At 42.6% G+C, this 24,216-nt stretch overlaps 1 long non-coding RNA gene across 1 annotated transcript; it reads left to right on the top strand.

The window, feature by feature from the left end:
* The first annotated feature begins 264 nt into the window (after nt 1-264).
* LOC144583166 (uncharacterized) lies at nt 265-8,652 on the top strand. Its single transcript, XR_013536812.1, has 2 exons — nt 265-352; nt 8,500-8,652. It is a non-coding gene; the product is annotated as an uncharacterized LOC144583166 (long non-coding RNA).
* The last annotated feature ends 15,564 nt before the right edge of the window (nt 8,653-24,216 follow it).

Raw genomic sequence — 24,216 nt, forward strand, 5'->3', positions numbered from 1 at the left:
TGAGTGCTCCCTGGAAGGACAGATCCTGAAGCTGAGGCTCCAATACTTTGGCCATCTCGTGAGAAGAGAAGGCTCCCTGGAAAAGACCCTGATGTTGGGAAAGTGTGAGGGCAAGAGGAGAAGGGGACGGCAGAGGATGAGATGGTTGGACGGTGTCACCGAAGCTATCAACATGAATTTGACTCAACTCCGGGAGGCAGTGGAAGACAGGAGGGCCTGGCGTGCTCTGGTCCATGGGGTCACGAAGAGTCGGACACGGCTAAACAACAACAATATATATTCAGGATTATTAGTCCAACCGATTTAAGATGGCTGCTGCATTTCCCTTCTCCGACTCCAGATCATCTCTAAGGTATGATCAGGTCTTGGATATGTTCAAAAGTTCAGGTGGACATGCCAGTTTGGTGGTTCATCCCTGTTTGTTTACCAGTGCAATGGGGGTTTGTTGAGGAAGAAAGGCAGGGAATCTTGGATGCGGCTTCCCGATAGGCACTTGGCAGAAGAGGTGAGACACTGAACCCCCGAACCCCCGTTGCAATGGGAAACGAACCAGGACAAACCACTGAATCAGCTGTCCATGCTCATCTCAAGTCAGGAGACTTATTGTTTTTGCTATTGCTATTAAAATAATTATCATTGTTACTTACATTTAGCTACTACCTCTCCTCCAAAAGAACTCGAGATGGCATACATGTTCCTCTGCCCCGCTTTAATCCACAGAACTACCATTCATGGAGCAAAGATTCAGATCACGTACAGAAGCAAATGTGTATTTTTCCCCTCCTCATGCAATTTTATCCTCCAAAGCACACACATCTTACAGTGCTAAGTGTGTGAGGCAACAGGCAGGGGAACAAAGCTTATAGGCTGTTTAGAGGGTGGCCAACCGCTGTAGGGTAGAAAGAACCTGTTCAAGAACCAAAACTCTGTGATAGTGGTGAGCAGATTGGTCAAAGGCATTTTGCTGCCTGAGGCAACAGACAAGATAGAGGCCTCCTTCATGCATGTACAGAAACTGACTGGACTTGCAGTTGAGTATCATGGCAAAGATGGCAGTGGCTCAGTGGCTCCCACAACAGGTGAGAGCTGAGGGCCGGTTTAGGGGCTGCAAGAGAAGGGAATGACTGGGGGTTCGGGAAGAAGAGTGACAGACTACTGCTACCTACAGAATTTCCCACCTGAAGCCATTGTTTCACTCCACCCGATAGTAGAGCTGACCTGGGCAGGAGAGTTCAAGACAAGGCGTCCTTACAAAGTCATTTATGACAGATTTTTACCATTGCTGAAAGATAATGTTGATGGTGACCCTTCAGCACTGACCTTTAGTTGTAATAGAGTTTTAGGAAGAATTTTAGAAGCTGGGCACCTCTTTTTAGATCCACTGGCCAGCTGCCTCCAGCTTTTATAGCACCTCTCTTCCTCCATCTTGGCTACAGTTTCTAGATAGCCCACAAATGTGGTTTTTGGCCTCTCTAGTAACATTCCAGGACTCTGTAAATAGGCAAGTGAATTTATCCCCCCCCCCCTTCCTCAGGTGTTTCATTGGATTGGAAGTAAGAGATAACAACAGAACACTGAGATTTTAGAGGAAACAGGAAAACTGTAGGTCAAATGAGATGTTAAGGGGAATGTTTATCCCTTATGATGGTCTACTTTTCCATCCCGGAGATGGGTTTCCACAGGGGAAAAAAATCACATGCTGTGACAAACAGATGCCTGGAGGGAGCATCTCTGAAAGAAAAGTGCTAAATGTATCCCACCAAGGAACTCCCACTAGGTAGAATTTGCTTGCCCCCAATGTTTCATATTAGGATTCCTCATGACTTCAAGACCCAGAAGACCAATCGTCGCCCTCTACGATCTCACCTATCTTCACATCAGAAACTACTGAGGTAGTAAGAAAGACTATGCTGTAGAATTCTTTATGTTGATAGATGCAGATGGCATGTCTTACTCTGCCAACTGAGTACATTGTCCTGGGACAACATAATTCCTCCAGTTTGATTAAAATCTCACTACTACTTTTTTTAATAGGGAAAGGACCAAACTAGATGATGCACATGTCTCTTTATCCTGACACAAGCTTGCCTTATTTATTACAAATTCATTGTAAATGAACTTCCTTTTTTTGTGATTGATCATTAGGAGATAAACGTGGGACTTCTTTACCAGCCTTATTATTCAGGCTTGTAACTTTGAAGAGATGATGTGTTCCAGGGAAAACACTGTAAATGCAGGCAGTAACTAAGGGTTACAGTATAACTAACCACAAACTCTTTCACATAGGATGTGATCCTTAATGACAAACTTGAAAGTTACCCAGGATTTTGAAAATCGGCAAGCGTGCTGCACAGATTTTGCGGGACCATGGTACAGATGTATATTGGTGATCCCATGTGCCTGGGGTTACTGAGAAACGCAGACATAATCTGGGTCCTATAAAGGAATGCCACTGAAAAATGATTTTGAGGTTTCGAGGACCCTGTCCCAAGGACAACAACAACAGCTGTCAGACAAAAGTGGTGGAAAATATTTAGAGAAAATACAAGGGAAAGGGAGAGTGAAAAGAAGTGACACCAGCCCATTTAGAAAAGGACAAATAAGAGAAGCAGCACGCAAGACCATACAATAAAAAAATCAACAAGAGAGACGAATGTACTCTCTTCTGTTTTATCAAAGGGAGCAGCTAATTCAATGCCAACAAAGGTGGCAAATGATTCTATGCTTTTATTCTCCCCCCCCCCCCCGGTGCTCTTCAACATCCTACTTATTGTGCATCTCAAGTCAATTCTTGATCCTGTCCTCTGGGCATAGAGGAATTGTCTTTTTAAAATTTATTGTACATCCTCCAGTCATAAAGATGATGGCGATAATGACAACGATGACAAATGGGGAAAAGAAACTGACACTATGAATTAAACCCACCACCGCTGCCCCCCTCGCCATAACATGCTGTAACAATTAGCAAGCAAATTAAATGTCTTTGACAAGAATGACTGCCACTTCTTCAGTTCCTATTATGAATTTATCTGTCTGGGTCTCATTCCAACAAGAAAGGGCCTCCTCAGAACATCCTGCTGAACCTTACCCTCTTGGCATCCCATTGTACTCTATACCAGGGGTCATCAACCCCCGGTCCATGGCCCAGTGCTGGTCTGTGGTCTTCCTTTAATTGGGCTGTGGACACAGATCTCTCCCCCCCCCCGCATGCGCGCATGGGGGTGCATGTTGGGCTTGCGGAGGGGTGTGCTGCGCTAATGGGTGGGTATGTTGCACTTGCAGAGGGGCATGTTGTGCTTGTGCGCATGAGCGGAACATGGCCACCCACAAGCACGACATGCCCACCCACTCTCAAAATTTGCCTGGCTTCTAATTTCAGCCCAACCTGGAGTAGGAGCAGAAGCGGCAGCACCTACTTGGTGGGCTTCCTTCCCGCCTCATAGGGGCTGGGTCCCACCTGCCCTCCCGAAGCACCCACGCATCCAGAAGGGGAGCCCTCTCCCTGCCCGACAGTCTTCTCCCTCAGGGGTTTGGCGCCACCGGGGCTTCTGCTTTTAGGTCTCTCTCCCCCCCACTCTTCGTGGGTCACCCGAGGCTGCTAGTGCTGTTGCCCCGTCCTCTCTGTGGTTGAGGTGAAGGAGGGGCCCTGCTCGCAACCTGGCTACACGCTTCTCCTTCCTCCCACCTGGCGCTCCTCTGCTCCCTGCCCAGACATGACGTGGGAGGGGGTGATGCCAAGAGAACAGCCTTCTCATGTGCGCTCCCCTCCCCTGTCTCCTTTCGCAACCTGTTGCGGAGAGCTCGTACCGTCCGTCCATCCATCTTGATTGTCTGTTGCTCATTCCCTCCCTCCCTCTTTTCCTTTCCTTTTCCTTTCCTGCTGCTGCTTGTTTACTGCTGCCACTGGGGCCGAAGAGCCACGGCCAACAAGGAACAAACAAAAAGTATATGACTTCTGAATCACCCATCCCCTTCTGCCTAATGGCAGGACCAAATGCAGACTGAAAAAGGAAAAAAAAGGGAAATTCAATTTTTAAGCAAGGAACATCTTACTCCAACACATCCAATTGAAGATTCAGTTTCCTATTAGAGGCTGGAAGTCATTGTGGCCATTCTGACCATGCATGCAACAACTCTAAAGAATGATATTGTGTTGCATCCAAACCAATAATTGATTATTCTTCCTGCACTGCTTCTTCCATTCATTTTACCTTTTACCTATATGATCAGCGGTAACAATCTGAGCAGAACCTTGCTAGTGTGTGAAATAACTGCAACTGTACAGTAGTTGGAGCATTCTTTGGCACTGCCCTTCTTTGGGATTGGGATGTAGACCGCTCTTTTCCAATCCTCTGGCCACTGCCGGGTTTTCCTAACTTGCTGGCATATTGAGTGTAGCATCTTAGCAGCAGCATCTTTTAAAATTTTAAACAGTTCAGCTGGAATGCCATCACCTCCACTGGCCTTGTTGTTAGCCATACTTTCTAAGGCCCAGTTGATTTCACTCTCCAGGATGTCTGGCTCAAGGTCAGCAACCACACTACAGTGGTGCCTCAACATATGGCCATAATCTATTCTAGAAGATGTGCATAACTCGAAATGGTTGTAAGTCGAAGCATCATTTCCCATAGGAATACATAGAAACCCCATTAATCCGTTTCAGCTGGGGAAAAAATACCATAAAAAAATTAAATAAAAATAAAACACTGGAAGCCCCATAGGAATGCTCTGGGGCAAAAAAACCAAACACGCCAAAACAAACAAACAAACAAACAAACAAACAAAAAAAAAACACATCCAGGCCCAGAGGAATGCGATGGGGCTGGGAAAAAACACACCAAAACACACACACACACGAAATCACAGCACAGGAGGGAAGGCAGTAAAACTGGAACAAATACACCAAAACCAGTTTTGATCTCTTACCTGGTCGGTGTCTTGGGCTGTATAAGGAGGAAAGGTGGTAAAAATGCAAAAAATAGACTGAAACTAGTTTTGATCCCTTACCTGGTTGGTGTCTTTACCTGTATGAAGGAAGGTGGTAAAAATGGAAAAAATAAACCAAAATTAGGTTTGATCTCTTACCTGGTCAGTGTCTTTACCTGTATAAGGAGGGAAGGCAGTTAAAAAGAAAGAAATCAACCAAAATTAGTTTTGATCTCTTATCTGGTCAGTGTCTTTACCTGAATAAGGAGGGAAAACATTTAAAATGGAAAAAAGTAAACACAAATTGGTTTTGATTCATTACCTGGTCAATGTCTTCACCTGCATAAGGAGGGAAGGCAATGAAAATGGAAAAAAATAAACACCTGATTGGTGTCTTGGCCTGTATAAGAAGGAAAGGCAGTTGAAAAGGAAGAAATAAATCAAAATTAGTTTTGATCTCTTACCTGGTCGGTGTCTTGGCCTGTATGAGAAAAGAAGGTAGTAAAAAAAATAAATAAATCTAAATTGAGTTTTGATCCCTTATCTGATCAGAGCCTAACCATAAGATATGTTGTTTTACCTAGTTATGTGATATGTATTAACATTTATAAACCACTATCTCTTTAAATTTTGAGCAAGTAATTAACACTATGAATATGGAAATAAATACAAGAGAAATCAACCCAGAAAGAGAACTATTAAGCTGAACAAGTCAATACATCCTGGCATATTAACACATTAAATGGGTAAATATTTCAGACACAATAATCTTTGGAACCCTTCAGACTGGGAAACAATATCTAAAGAGGTCTGTTGTTCATTTCTGAACAACATAAACATTTTTTTCTAATTATGGTTACTAAGGAAGGAGATTAACTGAATACAATCTAATGAATGCTAGGGATGAAATACACAGATTAATCACACAGAATGGGCAAATGTTTCAGAAATTAAACATTTCTGTTTCATTTCCAACAACTACACCCACGGCTCCATCAGACAGGGGGCACCTAGAAAAGGATCCCCACAAATGCTACTCTTTCCCATCTGTGTGGGAAGTCTGTTATTGAAATCCAGCTTACATCTGGCTGCCCCCTAACAAACCCATTTATCTCCATTAAAAAAACAACAGCAACCTCTCAAAATACCCCATCAACTGCCCTGCCAGACCTCACCACCTTCAACCTACACTACCCAGGCAACGCCTTAATGTAGTTTCCAGAGCTATAGACAAAACAGGAAGCGATCCTGTCTGTTGATACAGAGTACATCTCTACCAACTATGAACCTGAATGGCTGAGAAAGTCCACGGTTAAGCCCAGATGAAAGGTAAATATAAGTAATTTTGAAAAAGCCAACGTCTCTCTAACTCACTCTGCTCCCAATAGCTGTTGAGGCAGGAAAGCAGCAAGTGGGCAAAAGGCCAACTGTCAAGAGCTTAGAGCACTGTTGCTCCATCAACCATGTGACCTCAGAGGTCATGTGACATCTTCTCTTATGTCTTCAGTGGTATGTCAATAGTTACCCTCTTCCGCCTGTCCTAGCTCTTGATTAGTGGCAAGGTTAGTGACTAGAGCTGTGTAAAGTTATACTTCAGGCAAGAATTCTTAGGCTGTGCTTTCCAGTGATCCTATAGTCTGTTGTCCATCTGACTCAACTCTACACAACTCTACACAGTTCAAGGCCTGGCCCTTTCACTGTCCATCTTCCTGCTCTCCTTCCTGGTTGGGTAATGATGAGTTTGCACTTGGACTCTTCCTTCTGTTTTTACTCATGATTGGGCAGCTTGGGTCCCTTCTACAATACTAAATTTGTGGCTTATGATTGGAGGGCCAGCTTGAATCCCTACCACTGTCAATCCACCTGCCGCTTACCTCCTGGTTCATGATGGGGGGCAATTTGAATCCCTCCCACCCTCACCTCTTGGCTCATGATTGATGGGGCCAGCTTGTATCCATCCCAGTGATATCTTGCCCACCCCCTACCTCCTGACTGATGATTAGGGCACCAGCCTGAATCCATACCAGTGTCTTCCCAGCCCCCTCAGCCTCATGAGTCATCCCATTCACACAGCTCATGATTGGCAAACCATGCATTCCTTCCCATCCTTATCAATGAAAATAGGGTTTGTGTCCCTCCTTTTTTCCTGCAATATCCTTCCCTAGGAGCATGGCCCCGAGCTACCTTGTCTAATAAAGAAACTTGACTCAGAGTTGTTGTACATAGCATTTTATTGAGCAGGTATCTCTCCTCAGAAGCACCCTTGTATCTTAGACAATGAGTAGACAGACAGCAGAGAGACATGTGCAAAGTGCTTTTGTGTAGCTGATGCATAGCTGTCTGACCAGACCAGCTGCAGGACTCGGGCAGTTCAGTGGCTGCAGCCACACATGGCTGGGTGCTTTTGGGGCTGCACCTGTAGCACAGCTGGCTGTTGATTCCAAATCCAGATCAAGGTGAAAACCATCCTTGAGCCTCGTCAGGAATTCATTTTGGGATTCCGTGGTTTTTTAAAACAATCTCAAATATACTCTGTGAAGGTTTCACAGCCTTTGGCACTCCTAGTTTGTGACCATGAATCACAGCATTTCTTGCCGCTTTCAGCAGGCGGGCCCCAGCAAGCTTATTAGGATTGGGATCAATAACTTGGGTTATGAGGGCTGCTGCTTCAGGCCAATCAACTGATCAAGTCTAGGTACTTCTGAAGGGCCTCTCGATATGGTGGAAGAGCTTGTTTCCAGTTAAATAAATCAGCACTGGGGAATGGGGTATGGGCCAGAACTAATTTATTTCCCATTGGAAGCTCCATTAAGGGGAGAACTTTCTCCACAGGTTTAGGTGTAAAGCGATCTGGGGGCACTCCCTGTGTGGTTTGTATACAATGCCCATGGCATGGGTTGTATTTTACAGTGGTGCCTCGCACAACGAGGTTAATCCGTTTTGGATTAACCCTCGCTGTGTGAAAACATCGCTGTACGGATCAAAAAAAGCCATTGGAACGCATTAAACTTAGTTTAATGCATTCCAATAGCAGCTTTACTCACCGTACAGCAATGTTTCTGTGATGGCCGGCAGCCATTTTCGCGCCCTCCCCTCGCTGAACGAGGGTCCGAAAACGCTGTGCGCAGCCATTTTGTGGCTTCCGGTGGCCATTTTGAAGCCGCCTAACAGCTGATCGGCTGGTCACAAAGAGAAGGTTGGTAAGCGAACCGCTTACTGACCTTCACTCTACGACTTTCGCCCTATGCAGGCACCGTTTTGCGATCGCATTTGCGATCGCAAAACCGGCCTCGTAGAGCGAATTCATCGCTCTACGAGGCGCCCGTTGTGCGAGGCACTGCTGTACTTGAAAAGCTTGATACGTCTCTCCTAAGGCTTGATTGTTGGCACCAAAAGCTTCACATTAAACAGGCCAGTATTTTGGGGGGTGCCAGTCTTTGGCCATTACTGCCCACTTCCAGAATGTCTCCTCCTAGAACTTCTCTGAAACCAGTTTTGGCGCATGGACTGAAAAAGGATCCCTCCCTTTGCTTGCTGTGAGAATTCCCTTGATGTACCTTCCTCTTTCAACAGATCCTCATCTGACTTCAGTATGAAGAGACTTCTCACCCTCTTGGTCCTGTGCTTGGCATGTGCTCCAGTTGGCTCTTAAAATGTGGATCCAGAAACAGACACAGTATCAAGATGTAGCCTGATTAGTGCACAATAAAGTGGAGTTAGTACTTCCGTTTTGGTGATTATACTTATTTTAATGTGTCCTAAGACTGCATTTGCTTCCTTTGCAGCAGTATCATGCTGTTGGCTCAATCCTGAGCTCTTTGGAAGGATGGGACAAAGCAGCAGATGCAATAAATAGATATTCAGACTAGAGATGGACTACAGATATTCAGACTCAGATGAGGAGGCGGGGCAGGGATTCCAGCAGTACTGCCTTTGGGTGGCCAGCTGCCTGAGGAGGCAGAGAAGGGTGGCATACACTCCTGCTGTGAGTGGATGATTGCAGGAAGAGGAGGAGATGAGCAGTGCATCCTGGCTGAGAGGTGGGGGAAGGAACTATGTGGCACCCTGTTGTGACTCACCTACAAATTGCGACAACCCGGCACGAAGCAGTTTAAGCCAGTCTCTAATTCAGACCTTCAGAAAAGGTTTAACTTGAGAAAATAAGGCAGCAGAGGAGATGACAAGAATCTGTCTGAGGCTTGGTGTTGTCTAAATGCACTACTAGTCAACTGAATCTTGGGTGCAGAAGACTAAACATGCTAATGAAACGTATCTATAAAACATATGGCACGGTACTGAATGCTGTAATTACTCCACATATTTGTGTCACATCATGAATGACAAGGTTCATTTTGTACTGCTTGTCCTGGGGTACCAGAATTGCTAGGACCTCTGAGGGAGAAATCTGGAGAAGTCAAAATCTCATCTGTTTTGTAAATTTTTATTGATCCAGTAAAGACGCTACCCACCCTCAGACTCTTCTTTCTGTGAATGGACCACACAGCTACAACTTGTATTTTCTTCAGCAGTCTTTCTTTGACAGAAAAACACATTCCACTCTTCCGCTGCCATGGGAGAAAGTTTCACTTCCTCACAAAAAGCTTCTTCCGTGAGGAAAGGAAACTTTGGCTCTAACCCAGCATACCTAATATCAGGAGAGATGGGCCAATAGGAAGCAGCACCATAATTTCTTTAATCTGCAAATATCTTCTACTTGCTGAATTTGAAAGACTGGCATAAAACAACAGTGGGGAAGCTTTCGCTTCCCAGATGTTTAGACATCAACTTGCCAACGCCACAGGTTTCAGGCCCCCAGGATAAAGAAGAATGCGGGAAGTCGTAAATCACAACATCAGGAGGGTTTAGCAATGCCCACCCCTGGCATAAAGAATCCAGAAGACTTCGCAGAAATGCCACAATCCTTTTGGAAAATGCATTTCTAAACTTCAAAATGTGATTGTTTATCCATTCCAGGATGGAGCCCTGAGTATCGTTTTATGGCCAATACAACTATTAAGCAAGAGATGCTCCAATATATGAAATCATTATCCTTTCTTTCTCTAAATCCAAATGCTAATTGCCACCCTGCTGTGAGCCTACAATATTAAGGCTATCATAGCCATGGTAACAGTACACAACATTTAAATAAGATACACATCATACCACAAAATACATTTGTTTTAGCTCTTCAGGCAGTAGGGAAACCTTTATTTACAGCCACTGTGAGGCATAGGTCAAAAGCAAAGTTTCGGTGTAAACCTCTGAGTAATTTTGGCATGTGGGCCAGCTTAACATTGCTGTTATCTGTTGGCCAGTTTTATGTCTCTTGCTCTATAATTAATTTCAGCACAGGACAGTTTACTAATCCACCGACACAAATAAAAAGCACAAATTAAAATTTCAACATGCCATTTCACAATGGTTCATTTGCATTTCAAAATTAAACCCATAATAAAAACTTTTGTTTGCTTATAATTGGACTGATATTTTCCCCCTTTAAACAGGCCCATTGATAAGTATCTACATAAATATCCTCCCCATTTAATTTTTTTTTTGTTGGTTGTGTTTTTTAAATGTTTAGGAACAGAACACTGCAAATGAGCTGCATGCAGTCACCTTTTTGGCTTTCCGTTTTAATTGTAAATGTAAAATGATAAAACACTACATACAAGACAGCGAAGAACAGCAAAGGCTGCACAAGAGGGGAGCCATTTATCGGATTTATAATTAGGCATGGAAATGATCCTAGTATGGATTTTCTAATGCACCACTTCAGAAGAAGCGAAATTCATTTTAAACACAACTCTGAAAGGTTAATTCTTGGGTTAGAACTCCCAGAGAATTCAGGAGCTGTAGGCCAAGAAGGTAACTTTTCCAAATTTTATCGTGTTCTTTCTTTCTTTCTTTCTTTCTTTCTTTCTTCCTTCCTTCCTTCCTTCCTTCCTTCCTTCCTTCCTTCCTTCCTTCCTTCCTTCCTTCCTTCCTTCCTTCCTTCCTTCCTTCCTTCCTTCCTTCCTTCCTTCCTTCCTTCCTTCCTTCTTTCTTTCTTTCTTTCTTTCTTTCTTTCTTTCTTTCTTTCTTTCTTTCTTTCTTTCTTTCTTTCTTTCTTTCTTTCTTTCTTTCTTTCTTTCTTCTTGACATTGCTTCTTCTCAGCATGAGTCCCTGGATGCTGGGTTTTTAGTTTTTCTGAGTTTGCTTTTAAAGTTTTTAAGGCTAATTACTTAATGGATTTTTTTTCAAAATTATTATTATTGTAGCTTAATTGCTCTTAAATCTGTAATTTGTGTTGTGCTTTTAGCATTGTTTGTTTTAATGTTGTGAGGTGCCTTGGGTCCCCTCACGGGGAGAAAGGCGACCAACAAATGATACAAAATAAAAGAAAGAAAAAAATAAAATGCATTATCCCCAGCCTCACACAACAATTCTACTAACCTGGACACTGTATCCCACACACACCATGGCAAAATTCATCTTCTTCTTGTTGTTGTTCAGTCGTTTAGTCGTGTCCGACTCTTCGTGACCCCGTGGATCACAGCACGCCAGGCCCTCCTATCTTCCACTGAGTTTGGTCAAATTCATGTTGGTCGCTTCAATGACACTGTCCAGCCATCTCGTCCTCTGCCGTCCCCTTCTCCTCTTTCCTTCACACTTTCCCAGAATCAGGGTCTTTTCCAGGGAGTCTTCTCTTCTCATGAGATGGCCAAAGGATTGGAGTCTCAGCTTCAGGATCTGTCCTTCCAGTGAAATTCATCTTAGAGGTCTGAATTAAGGGACAAGGTGGAGGAATATCATTATCAAAAGCAAGGAACAAAGGTAGATTTTCAACACCATCCATGCATTTTTCTTCTAAAGCCCAATCTGGGGGTGGGGTGGGGGTGGTCCTTACCCACCCCCATTGAGTTGTCCATATTCTTGGTTTCTCTATACCCTCCCTCATCTTGTTATCACTAGTCTTCCTTTCTCTATACTCAGTCTACATTCTGTACTTAGTTCACTTTTAGGGAATAAAAGACTGCCAATTACATGTTGTACCTTCAGTTTCAAGGACTGTCCAGATTTAAGTCTAATTTACGGACTTATAGTCATTGTTTCATGCCTCAAAGATCAAATAAAGGAGAGAGAAAGAGAGAGAGAATTTATTTTCTGCTTTTCTTCCTAGTAAAACGGCGTTCCCTAGTCACGCTGGCCACGTGGCAACGGAAACTGTCTTCGGACAAGCGCTGGCTCTACGGCTTGAAAACAGGGTGAGCACCGCCCCCTAGAGTTGGACACAACTGGGCTAAAAATGCCAAGGGGAACCTTTACCTTTTACTTTGTTAAATTTGAACTGTCATGCAACTTAGCTATGCTTTAGTTACTGGTAACAGAAAATAATTACAAGTAACCAGCAATTCATACCAGAAAACTTCCAAGTTCTGAGATAGGTCTGCTACCTTTGGGGTCTACTCAGTAATGATTCTGGCTTTGAAGTTGGCTTGATTTCACCTAGTCTTGGTAGTTTGAATCTTTCTAATTTGACAGATCAGAGATCAAACCTGGGATATAGTCATATTGCTTACATGCCAAGCCACATTCCTTTGTTAACATAACTTTGGGCTAGGCATGAAATATTTGCAATTCGAGGACATTCAGTCGCAGATGTCATGCAGCATAGTCCAGATAGACTTTAACTTGCAGTAGGTGATCAGTCAGTGCAACTAAGGCCATTTCAGTACTAGTTGATGGCCTCTAACCAAACTGAAATGGGTCCAGATAATTGGTTTCCTCCAAGTATGTCTGAACCTGCCAAACCACTGCATCCTCATATCTGGGAGTAAGCCTCACTGGGTATAACGGAATATATTTCTTAAATGTGCATGAGACTGTATTGTTAAATGATATTTTACAATAGAAATGGGGGTTGTTTTGATGGCTTATATATCACCTCCAGTATCAGAAGGAGCGTGAGCCTTTGTGTTCATCCAGAATTGCTGTTTTCATCCGTAGAGTTAACTCTATGGTGTCACTTTGTTCCCAGAGTAAATCCCAGAGACTACAGTATATAGCTTCCTAATACTAGATTTTGGAAAAGTTCCTTTTTAAGACCACAACCCTTTGTCATCCATTAAAGTAAGTTTTCCAAGATCTATTAGAGGAGGAAAACACTACCATCAATAACAGAGAGAAATAAGATCCTGGATCACTTGAAATCACGTCAGGGTCAGTTCAAGTCTGATTTTTTACCTTTGCTTTTGTATTAGTGCCATTTGAGTGGTCCCCCCCATCTAGCAATGTTTGAGAGAACAGAACAATGGGGAATGAAATATGTACAGTTGGAAAAACAGGAAGTGAAAGCTTCCGATCACACATCGCTAATAATTGATATTTAATTGAGACTGTGTCCATAATTTTCTGTTCCTTCTCCCCGATGGTGTTTCATCTCGGTTCTTATTACCTTGTTTTCAGTTCAGAATTATCACCCACTGGTTTTCAATTACAGGGATGCCCATATTGATTCTCTCCTTGATTTTTAACTCACGGCTGAAAAATTACTCATTTAAGCCAATAAAAGCTGATATTGTTGTTACTCCAAGCTGCTTGCAAAAAAAAAGTCTTGACAGGTGGATAGGAAGGAAGGAAGGAAGGAAGGAAGGAAGGAAGGAAGGAAGGAAGGAAGGAAGGAAGGAAGGAAGGAAGGAAGGAAGGAAGGAAGGAAGGAAGGAAGGAAGGAAGGAAGGAAGGAAGGAAGGAACCATAACAATGAAGCCAAATGATATAACGTATTCAACAAATGACATTGCAGGCCTCCCAGCCCATAATCTGGCTAATTCATAGTACTTGGATTTTACATCAGGCGCTTCCCCATTCCCACACTGAAGATGCTTAAAGCAATGGATGCAAAGAGACAGATTTGTCACTGTAAGGTGTTCAAGTATCATACCATAGGATCTTCCAAATGCTTGTCAAAGAATTACAGGTCAGTCATTTCTGACAGAGCTGTCTCTCCAGCAGTGAACACAGTGAGACTAAATAAACTTGGCATGCATATAATGATCATTTTATTATATAGAAAGGGACATGGCAGGAGGCAACAGCAGTGCTGTATTTTTCCTCATGTTTTAACCACATGATTAGAATCTAGCATACTATATCTACTAGGACCAAGGAGAGGGTCATGTATGTCTCTCATCTTAGAACGTAAGAACATAAGAAGCGCCCTGCTGGATCAGACCAAGGGACCATCTAGTCCAGCTTCCTGTATCTTAGTGGCCCCACCAGATGCCTCTGGGAGCACATGAGACAATTAGATACGTTTCTCCTGATATCTGGCATTTTGAGTACCTTCCTTCGAAGCCTGGAGATTATACACCCCCATCATGGCTTCTAACCTGTGATGGACTTTTTCTCCAGAAATCTATCCAATCTTTTTCTAAATCTATATGTGGATACTTATTCCTAGGCTCCCTTCCTTCCTCCTTCTTTCTTTGTTTATTCCTTTCCTAGTTAGAATGAAACATATAATGGTAGACAGCGGAACACTGTGTGTATGTATCTATGTATCTTTGTATCTATGTATGTAAAGTATTTTTATTTCCCTCCCCTTTCTTCTTCAAAGGACCCAATGTAGCTCTACATAAATAGGCCAATGCTAGGAGTTTCTCTAAATGAGTAGAGATCTTTTTTTCTCCTCTTGTAGTATCTTTCCAATAAAATGAAACATAAATTTACTGTACCTACTTAATGTAATTTCCCAGAGTGTTTATTCCTATTCAGTATTCATAATCTCAGCACAAGACCACAGCATCCTGCCAAAAGAAATACTAAATCATCCTAACGTACAATACTCTCTGTTTCTTTTCCTGGTTCAGTTCCAAATGGGTCTGAGATCTTCTGGAATTGTCAGCAGCTTGATATGAGAGAGAGAGAGAGAGACAAAGAGAGAGTGGCTAAAGAAGCACTGTGGGTTAATGACCTTAGCTTCATTTGTATTTCCAGTGAAGTCAGCCCCCATGGCTTTTCCATAACTATAGCTCCTGTCCACCTCTCTCTCTCTCCCCCCCAGTGCAGATCCCTTGCTACATGCAATGGTATTCTCATTCCACTACAAAGAAGAAGAGAACGCTCAAAACATGCAACGTATTTCCTCCCCCTGCTGTATCTCACTATATACTATAAAATGATCGTTATATTTGTATGTAGCATTCTTCAGGTATTATTATAGCACACAACAGCCAATGTGATGTAGAGCTTATAGAGTGTTGGAGTGTGATGTGGAAGGGCTGGTTTTAAGTCCTCCTTGAGCCAAAATATGGAGTGACACTTCGCCTGTGCTATATCACAGAGCTGACAGCAAGCCAATATGTGGTGCCAGGAATTCGCTGGAGCAAAGAGAGGATATGAAAGTATGTCACTAAAGTTTCTTCCAAAGGGACCATTTGTTCTTCTCAAAGTACCAGGTCCTGCACTATTTTTAAATCAGCATTTTTCCCACCGTCCATATGATATCATTCTTGTTTCGCTGGGTTCAGTGACTTTTCTCTTGACTTTCCACACAAACAAATGAATCAAAAGCTCCGGAAGTGAAGGTCTGGCAAAGTACAGTAGTGGATTCCTTAAATACTTTAAAAACATTTCTCAAAAAGATGTAGTTTCCTTAAAGAGAAAAAAAAATACAGTTTTTATAAAAAGGAAAGTTTTGATACACAATTCAGGGAATCCCAGCACTCCTTTGCAAGAAAAGGAGTGTGTGCACAAGTTTTGGTCTGTCTGGAAGAACCCTAAGTCTGAGCCTGCCTCTAGCCCCCCTGCCAGGGAAAGTGGGTTTTCTACTTCCTTGAGATCAGGTGCTTTCTTTCCCACATGCAGCACACCTGTAGGTTGGGAGATGCCCTAGAGGTGTCCCAGCTATGTCTGAAGGCTTGAGAATTTAAGGAGGACTTGGAGGAAAGTAAGAGGAGTGAGACCTTGGAAGACGCACAGGATTGGAAGCACTGGCTCTGCAGGAGGAGCTGCGGCACAAAAAACCCTCTCTACAGAAGGTTGGGGAGAGGTTGCTGTGGGTTTTTCAGGCTCTTTGGCCGTGTTCTGAAGGTTGTTCTTCCTAACGTTTCGCCAGTCTCTGTGGCCAGCATCTTCAGAGGACAGGAGTCAGAATTGGTGAATCTCCTGAAAAGGACAACAAAAAAAACACACTGATCACCATAATCACCCAATCTCCTGAAAAGGACAAAAGATGATCCCACAGCTATAAATACTCAACTATCCAACAAACTGCAAAAGAGCACAGACAGAGTTCTGACTCCTGTCCTCTGAAGATGCCAGCCACAAAGACTGGTGAAACATTAGGAAGAACAACCTTCGGAACACAGTCAATGAGCCCGAAAAACCCACAGCGACCATCAAATCCCGGCCGTAAAAGCCTTTGAGAATATGTTGGGGATTTGCTGCCAAGATACTTATACAGGATGGTGGGTATCATTTCCAGTTGCACCGGAGGCTTGAGTGCAGAGGGACGAAGCCAGGAAGAGAAGCACTCGGCAAGGTTTCACCGAGGCTGCCAACAGCAGAGATGCCCAGTATCCTCTGCCATGACCCACGAGGGTGGCTAGGAGTCTCTGAGTCTACCCGCTATGTCTTCCCCTCCATGCTCTCCTACAGTGCACCATTCCCCTGAGTCTGCATGGATCAAGGTAGCCTTTAGATGTGCAACCCAGGAGAGGTGCTGGCAAGCCCAGATACCAAGCACCGGGCAAGGTTTACCCTGGCATAACAGGAGAAAAGCTACAGGCTATCTGTTTGCAAGTAGAAGTGCAGACTTATATTCAGCATCCCTGATGTTGGCTATTCCTAGTGCACATCCTATGCCCAAAGAAGGCTGAATGGGCCACCTGCCAACCCTTCATTGCTTTGCTTCTTCAAAAGCAAACACCATAGCTGTTTAAATTTATTTACAGTGGTGCCTCGCTTGATGACGTTAATTTGTTCCAGCCAAATCGCTGTAGAGTGAGATAGTCGTCAAACGAAATAAAAAAACCTATTGAAACACATCAAAAAACGGTTAATGCGTTCCAATGGGTGAAATACCTAATCATCCAGCGAAGAGCCTCCACAGGGCGGCCATTTTCTGGTGCCTATAGAGTGAAAAATCAGTCCTAAAAACAGGGGGGGGGGGGCATTTTGCACAGCCCCGGCCATTTTGAAACTCAACGATAAGCTGTTGGAAAATCTTCGTAAAGCAAAAAATCGGTTCCCGAAGCAGGGGTAATCGTTAAGCGGGGCACCACTGTATTTAAAATATTTTTAACTCGCCTTTCTCCCTAAAAGGAGACGGCCTTAAATAACTTCCAAGGCTCCAAACCTAGAAGTTTCACAGTAACAATTAACAAGTTGAACAACTAACTTCTACTGTACTTTTTCTGGAGCCTAATCTAATATAGTGTTAAGTACATTTAATCTGTAGATGCAGAGCTAAGGTCACTTTAAACTTATCATTTCAGCACTACTAAAAGTTCTTAACAATTCACTGGTTTTTAATGGATCTATACAGATAAACTCTATTTACAAAGAGCTTATGGAGAAGCTATATATACTGAGCAAAGCAAATTCAGAGTTGAAAGTAATTCAGTTTTGCAATCTGGATTTCTTAAATCTCTGTCAGTTAAACAACACACATTAGTTAAATTACCAAATTTGCTAGATTCAAATTTGCTACTGTCTATGCTTATGCCAAATTGCTGTGAAGAGTCTTCTTTGGTTTGACCACAACGAATTTATTCTGCTTCTGCTGGATTTGGAGAGGGAATGGTAATAATAATAATTGTGTGTCATTTCTGACTTCTGGTAACCTTTCCAAAGCATTTCCACAAAGGGCAGTATCCTCCGAGAACCCTTCAAAGGAAGGACTTTTCTAAAAAAGAGAAAAGGGCAAAAGTGTGCAGGAAGAAGTGAAATCAAGCCTGAGAATATCAGTCTGCAGGTGAGGAACTAATAGAAAAGACTAAACAAAGAGAGAACACACCAAGGAATCCTAGCTTTTTATCTTTGTCTCTGTTGCCCTCTAATGGTACACAATCGTTTGTGCAAGAATGGCTATACCTCTCCCCACTTTTCGCACCCATCTCCGTCCACGCTCTCCACCGGCTTACCTCACGGTGCCCAAAAACATTCCTGCAGTTAATTGTGGATGTCAGAGTGTGGGATTCACCACACTGAAACAATTAAAAGGAACTATGGTGGTGGCCCCTGACTGCTGCTGGAAGGGGCAGAATTACAGTTTCCCAGAAACCCCCAGAGCACTGCTAGTTCAGGAAAAGTTTGGCACTGGGCAGTGCTTAGGAACCATTTTTTTAAATGGACGAGACATTGCAAACCAAGTAGAAGGGCATTCCAGGTGTTCTGGGTCCCTAGTAGTTGTCAAGGGATACCCCTTGGCCAGCCTTGAAAACATCACTGTTTTTGAGCTACAGTAGTTGCAAAAAGGAACTAGTAACTTTAGACATGCTTTCAGAGGCACTACAGGATCAACCAAGAGGGTTTATAAAGCAAAGCTGGAAGCTAATACATAATTGGGCCCAGAAAAAGGCAGGTGCTTAGGGGGGAAATTAGTCAATAGTGAATCAGTGCTCACTGGAATCCCCTTGAAGATATTTGATGGCCAGATGATGGTGAAATCTCTGATCCATAGGGGAAGGAAGGATGTTTAGTTGGTAGTTTTTTTTCTTTTGTCCGTTTTGTTAATTATCTGTTAGATTGTTAATGTTTTTAAGTTTGTATTTTATAATTAAAAAAACCAAACAAACCAAAAAGGAACTAGTAACTTTTAGATTAGTTACAAAAAGTCTGTTTTAGTGAAAGAAGCAACTGTCCCCAGCTCTCCGGTGAGACCCTTTGAAATTCTTGTGCTCCTTTTTCAGAAGGAGTGCATCAGCTTCCGAGAACAAATTCTCACTATTAAGGGAAAGATCAATTGGTTTTCCAACCCTCTGTCACTACTTCTAATTACTTCTAATTCTTTTTGCAGAGCTGGCTTTTGGTGGGTAGTACAAACTGGTCATAAAGGTTGCCAGCTGGTTTTCTGCATTCCAGTAATGGAGGTGCCTTCTCATTTTTTTTAAAGACTGTGTCTTCATTGCCTTTGTTCCTGTAGCATCACGACAACAAACTTGACTACAAAACAACTCAGACGAACTGCAGGAAAAGTAACCCCAGGCTGAAATTCTCCAAGGTCACACAGATATTTTCTCACCCCTGGAGGGAGAATTTACCTTGACAATCCCTGGCAAGGACAGACTCCACCAATTTAGCATTTAACATAATTGACGCTGAGCAAGTGTTGTGGCTACTAGCCAAAAATCAAAGGATGCGGAGGGATTTTATTTTATTTTATTATTTTGGCAAAAAGGCAGACAATATCACCTGCATTGATATTGACAGTCCCCACTGAATGTCTCTAACAAAGGAAGAACTTGGATCAATACCGGGATTCCCCCCTCCCCCAAAGCTTCCCAAGGAAGGGTGGTTGGAGAATATGCGTTGAAAAGTCGCTTTGACAGGAGCCAACTGATGGCTATCCTTAAACAAAGGGCACAGTTAAAATTAAGCAAGTGGGAGAAAGGAGGGGATTAGCAATCTTTGAGAACAGTGTTGTTTAAAATGAGCCACAATCAAGAGGCGAGAGTAGCAATAAGATTAAAGAATAAGGTGGGAATACTTTGGGTCTTGCTCCTAGGTTTTGATCTTATATTCTTCACCTGTTGTGTGTGTGTGCATGTTTGTGAACACACATGTTCATGAATCCCTATGTCATCACCTCTCTCTCTCTTTCTCTCTCTCTCTGTCTGTCTGTCTGTCTCTCTCTCTCTCTCTCTCTCTCTCTCTCTCTCTCTCTCTCTGTCTGTCTGTCTGTCTGTCTGTCTGTGGTGCTGGAAGAGACTCTTGAGAGTCCCCTGGACTGCAAAGAGAACAAACCTATCCATTCTGAAGGAAATCAACCCTGAGTGCTCTCTGGAATGGTAGATCCTGAAGCTGAGGCTCCAATTCTTTGGCCATCTCATGAGAAGAGAAGAATCCCTGGAAAAGACCTGGATGTTGGGAAAGTGTGAAGGCAAGAGGAGAAGGGGACGACAGAGGACGAGATGATTGGACACTGTCATTGAAGTGACCAACATGAATTTGACCCAACTCCAGGAGGCAGTGAAAGACAGGAGGGCCTAGTGTGCTCTGGTCCATGGGGTCAAGAAGAGTAGGACAGGACTTAATGACTAAACAACAACAACATCTATCTATCTATCTAAATGTTGTTATATAACTGTATATCTGTTTTCCACATGTGAGTGTCAGTATAGTATAACAACAACAAGAAAAAGAAGAAGAATCCCAACCAACACACTAAAGGAAACAAACCAGCTCATATAGCACAGCTATCATAATAACCATGGAACTTGGTTACAAGCTGCAAAAAACTCAGAAAACTGGCACTAAATTTGGCTGGAAATAAAAATAAACAAATTACGTGCAGACATTAGCAACTTAAAAACACATGAAAGTTCAAAACATAAAAATGAAAAAGTAAAAGTCAGACTATGCGAAATATATGACCTAGAAAGGAAAACAATAGTTGAAACTATGGAATAATTAAATAGAGGGTAACAGCTACAGCAAAGAAAATTGAAAGGTATGATGGATGTTTGAAATAATACAGAGAAAAAATGCAATTTCAAAATAACCAATGATTATTCTATACATCAGTAGGAGAAAACGCAGAGCAAAATAAATTAGGCCCACGTAAAGATGATGCTCTAAAATTCTGGAAAGAAATATGGGAAAGCCCAACTGAACATAAAAATGTCTCATGGATTAAGGACATTTGTAAAGAAACTCAAGGAAAACAAATGGATAATAATGTAGTAACAACTGAAATGATTAAGGCTGCGAAAAATTGGAGTGCACCTGGTCTGGATTTTGGTTAAAGCATCTACCCTGTTTCCCCAAAAATAAGAGCTAGTATGATTTTTCAGGATGCTCATAATATAAGGTCTACACCAAAAATAAGCCCTAGTTAAGTGAAACCCTGCCGTCCACCATTGTGCAGCATTGTGCAGCAACCAGAAGATGACATGACTGTATTTGAATAAATGTAGATTGTTGTACATAGAAAAAAAATCCCCTGAAAATAAGCCCTAATGAGTTTTTTGGAGCAAAAATTAATATAAGACCCTGTCTTATTTTCGGGAAACACACTAGGAAGTCTCCATCAACATTTAGCAGTGTAATTTAACCACTTACTTCAAAATTCTACAACTGAAGTTTGGATGACAACCGACCGCACATTTCTGATAATAAAAGATCATCAAAAGGGTAATGAGCCCAGTAATTATCGACCAATTACATGCCTTCCAACAATGTTCAAGCTCCTCACAGGAGTACTTGCAAGATCAATATATAATTACTTAACTAAAAGTTCCCTGTACTCCACAGAAAAGAAAGGAAGCTTTAAAAAGTCAAGAGGCACGAAAGATCAGCTGATTATTGATAAAATGCAAAGAGACAAAAAACAAACCTTAACATGGCCTGGATAGACTATAAAAAGGCACACACTGCATGTAAATTGAGAGACAACCTGGATAGCAATTTCAGTAATAGTAAAGGTAAAGGTTCCCCTTGACAATTTGTCCAGTCGTGTTCAAATCTAGGGGGCGGTGCTCATCCCCGTTTCCAAGCCATAGAGCCAGCGTTTTGTCAGAAGATGATCTTCCGTGGTCACATGGCCAGCGCGACTAGACATGGAATGCCATGATCTTCTCACCGAGGTGGTACCTATTTATCTACTTGCATTTTTACATGCTTTCAAACTGCTAGGTTGGCATGAGCTGGGACAAGCGACGGGGGCTCACTCCGTTTCATGGATTCCATCTTACGATGGCTGGTCTTCTGACATTGCAGCACACAGAGGCTTCTGCGGTTTAGCCCTTATCTCCAGCATACAACTTTTAAAAGTAAAAGCTTTCTTTCTTTCTTCTTTACATGTTGATAATGAAAGAGAGTCCATACAGTGTTGACTGTGGGAGAACAATTAAGAGGAGTCAGTATACAAAGATATAGCACAGCTTGACCTCTTTTTTTTAATCAAACAACCCTATATAACATAAAGCATAAGCCCAAATCCTCAGAAATCTTTGCCAAATGGCTCCAAGCCAGAGCTTTACTTGTAAAGAGGAATGAATAGAATGGCACAATGAAGTGACATATAATGGAGCGACGGTAGGATGATGCCCAGAGTCCCAGAGCATCATCCACCATTCTTCGTTTACAGCTCTCTTCAGCAGAGCATTCTAGTTATACTTCTTAAAAACCACTTTCTAAACCCTAATCTGGATTACAGCCAAAACTGTTGGAAGGCATATAGAGAAATAGGTTTATGTTTTCTTCTCCACTCTAATCATTACAATAATAACGTGCCATTATTCTGACTCATGGTGGCCCTTTTGGGGTTTTCCAGGTAAAGAATACTCAGAGGTTGTTTACTATTCCCTTCCTCTAGTGGTGCTCCAGGACCGTGCAGCTTACCCAAGGAGACACAGGCTGGCTCTACTTGCGGAAGACACAGTGGGGAATCGAGCTCCCAACCTCTGGCTCTGCAGCTAGAGACCTAAATCATTGAGCTATCCAATCTAGCTGTCCACAAATTTTGGGTTTGCGAACCCTGTCGCAAACTCCAACACATGTGATGTTCCAGGCACACACTATGCCCCCTTCAATATTTGGTGGGGGTTGGCTAAACCTGCATTGAAATGGAAACCCCATAAATCCCCCTTCCCCCATCTCTAGGTTTGCACTGGCCAGGATTTAACATAAACGCTTTGCCAGAGAAAGTTCAGCATTAAGGCAAATGGAGGTAACAATGAGGTTGCTCCTTGGCTCAGGCATCAGTAGGAGGCCCCCTGCAATTAATGAGCATCAGGCATTGACAGCTCTTCCTCCTTTTAGCAAAGGCCATGATGTATATTGAACTACCCTCGTGCATTGTGAAATGAACAAAATCGACCTTACTCAGTCGAGGCTGTTTTATGTTGCCACTTGATTAAAAGGGTCTAACTCACATGACAAACAGTCAGAACTCCCTAGATATTTTTCTGGAAAATTGCTCGTTGCAACTCTTCTGATTCCCACAATAAAGCAAAGAGCAGCCCAGTGCAGTCCAGTTTAATTCATTTAATCCTAGCCATGACTCTTTTATTTGCCTTGAAAGATTTTGGAGCTTTTTGTGTTCTTATTTATTTATTTATTTATTTATTTATTTATTTATTTATTTATTTATTTATTTATTTATTTATGCTAGAAAGGTCTACTCTGGGCGGTCTGAAGAACATAAATTCTGAAATCTACAGAAAGACGATTCCTTCCGAGGATTCTGGGAATTGTAGTAGCAGCTCCATAAATGCTTCATGCCCGTAACTGCCTGTGGATAGGTGCAGAAAGCAAAACTGTTAGATTTGCCAGTCTGTTTAAGAGGCCACAATAGGTGACTAGGAACATCATTCCCTTTGGTTTTGGTGTCTCAAAACATACCAAAATCCCAATATTTCTGCATATCAGATGCAAAGAATGTAAAACATCCACCTCTAAATGTGTGAGAAAGCAAAAATGATCTATTCTTTGTAGATTAAGAGATGTTCTCACCCCAAATGGTGTTAAACCTGGTTGTTGTTGCGTGCCATTAAGTCATCTCTGACCCATGACAACCCTCGGAGTGATTCTCAGGGCTTCCCTTGAAGATGATTCAGAAGCTACATCAGGTGCAGAACGCTGCTGCCAGTTTGATCTCTGGAATATCTGGTTGTTGTAGGTTTTTCGGGCTCTTTGGCCGTGTTCTGAGGGTTGTTCTTCCTGATGTTTTGCCAGTCTCTGTGGCCGGCATCTTTAGAAGACTGGAGTCGGAACAGACAGAGTTTCTGTCTGGGTAGGATCAGCTGTGCAATTCACATGATCACTTGTGCAGTTGGCCACACACTTGATTTCACAATAAATAAGCAACCAGTCAGGTAAAGGACAGGCTGGAAGAGGGAAAACTACTTGCCCTTCCATTCTTTGAACAGGATTCTGGCCTTAGTGTTTTGCCTTTTTTTTAAGTTTAGGGGCTTCCTTATAACCAGAGGACTGAAATTATCATTTACTTAGTCTGTGAATTAATCTCTCCCTGGAAATGTTCCCTTTAATTTTCCAGTGATGGTTCTGCCCTGTGCACATGGGTTCCATCCACAATCAGAAGTAAACAGTCAACAACCCTGGCTTGGCTGTGCATGCCTGATGCA

This window comes from Pogona vitticeps, chromosome 5 (assembly GCF_051106095.1).
Source record: "Pogona vitticeps strain Pit_001003342236 chromosome 5, PviZW2.1, whole genome shotgun sequence".
Lineage (NCBI taxonomy): Eukaryota > Metazoa > Chordata > Lepidosauria > Squamata > Agamidae > Pogona > Pogona vitticeps.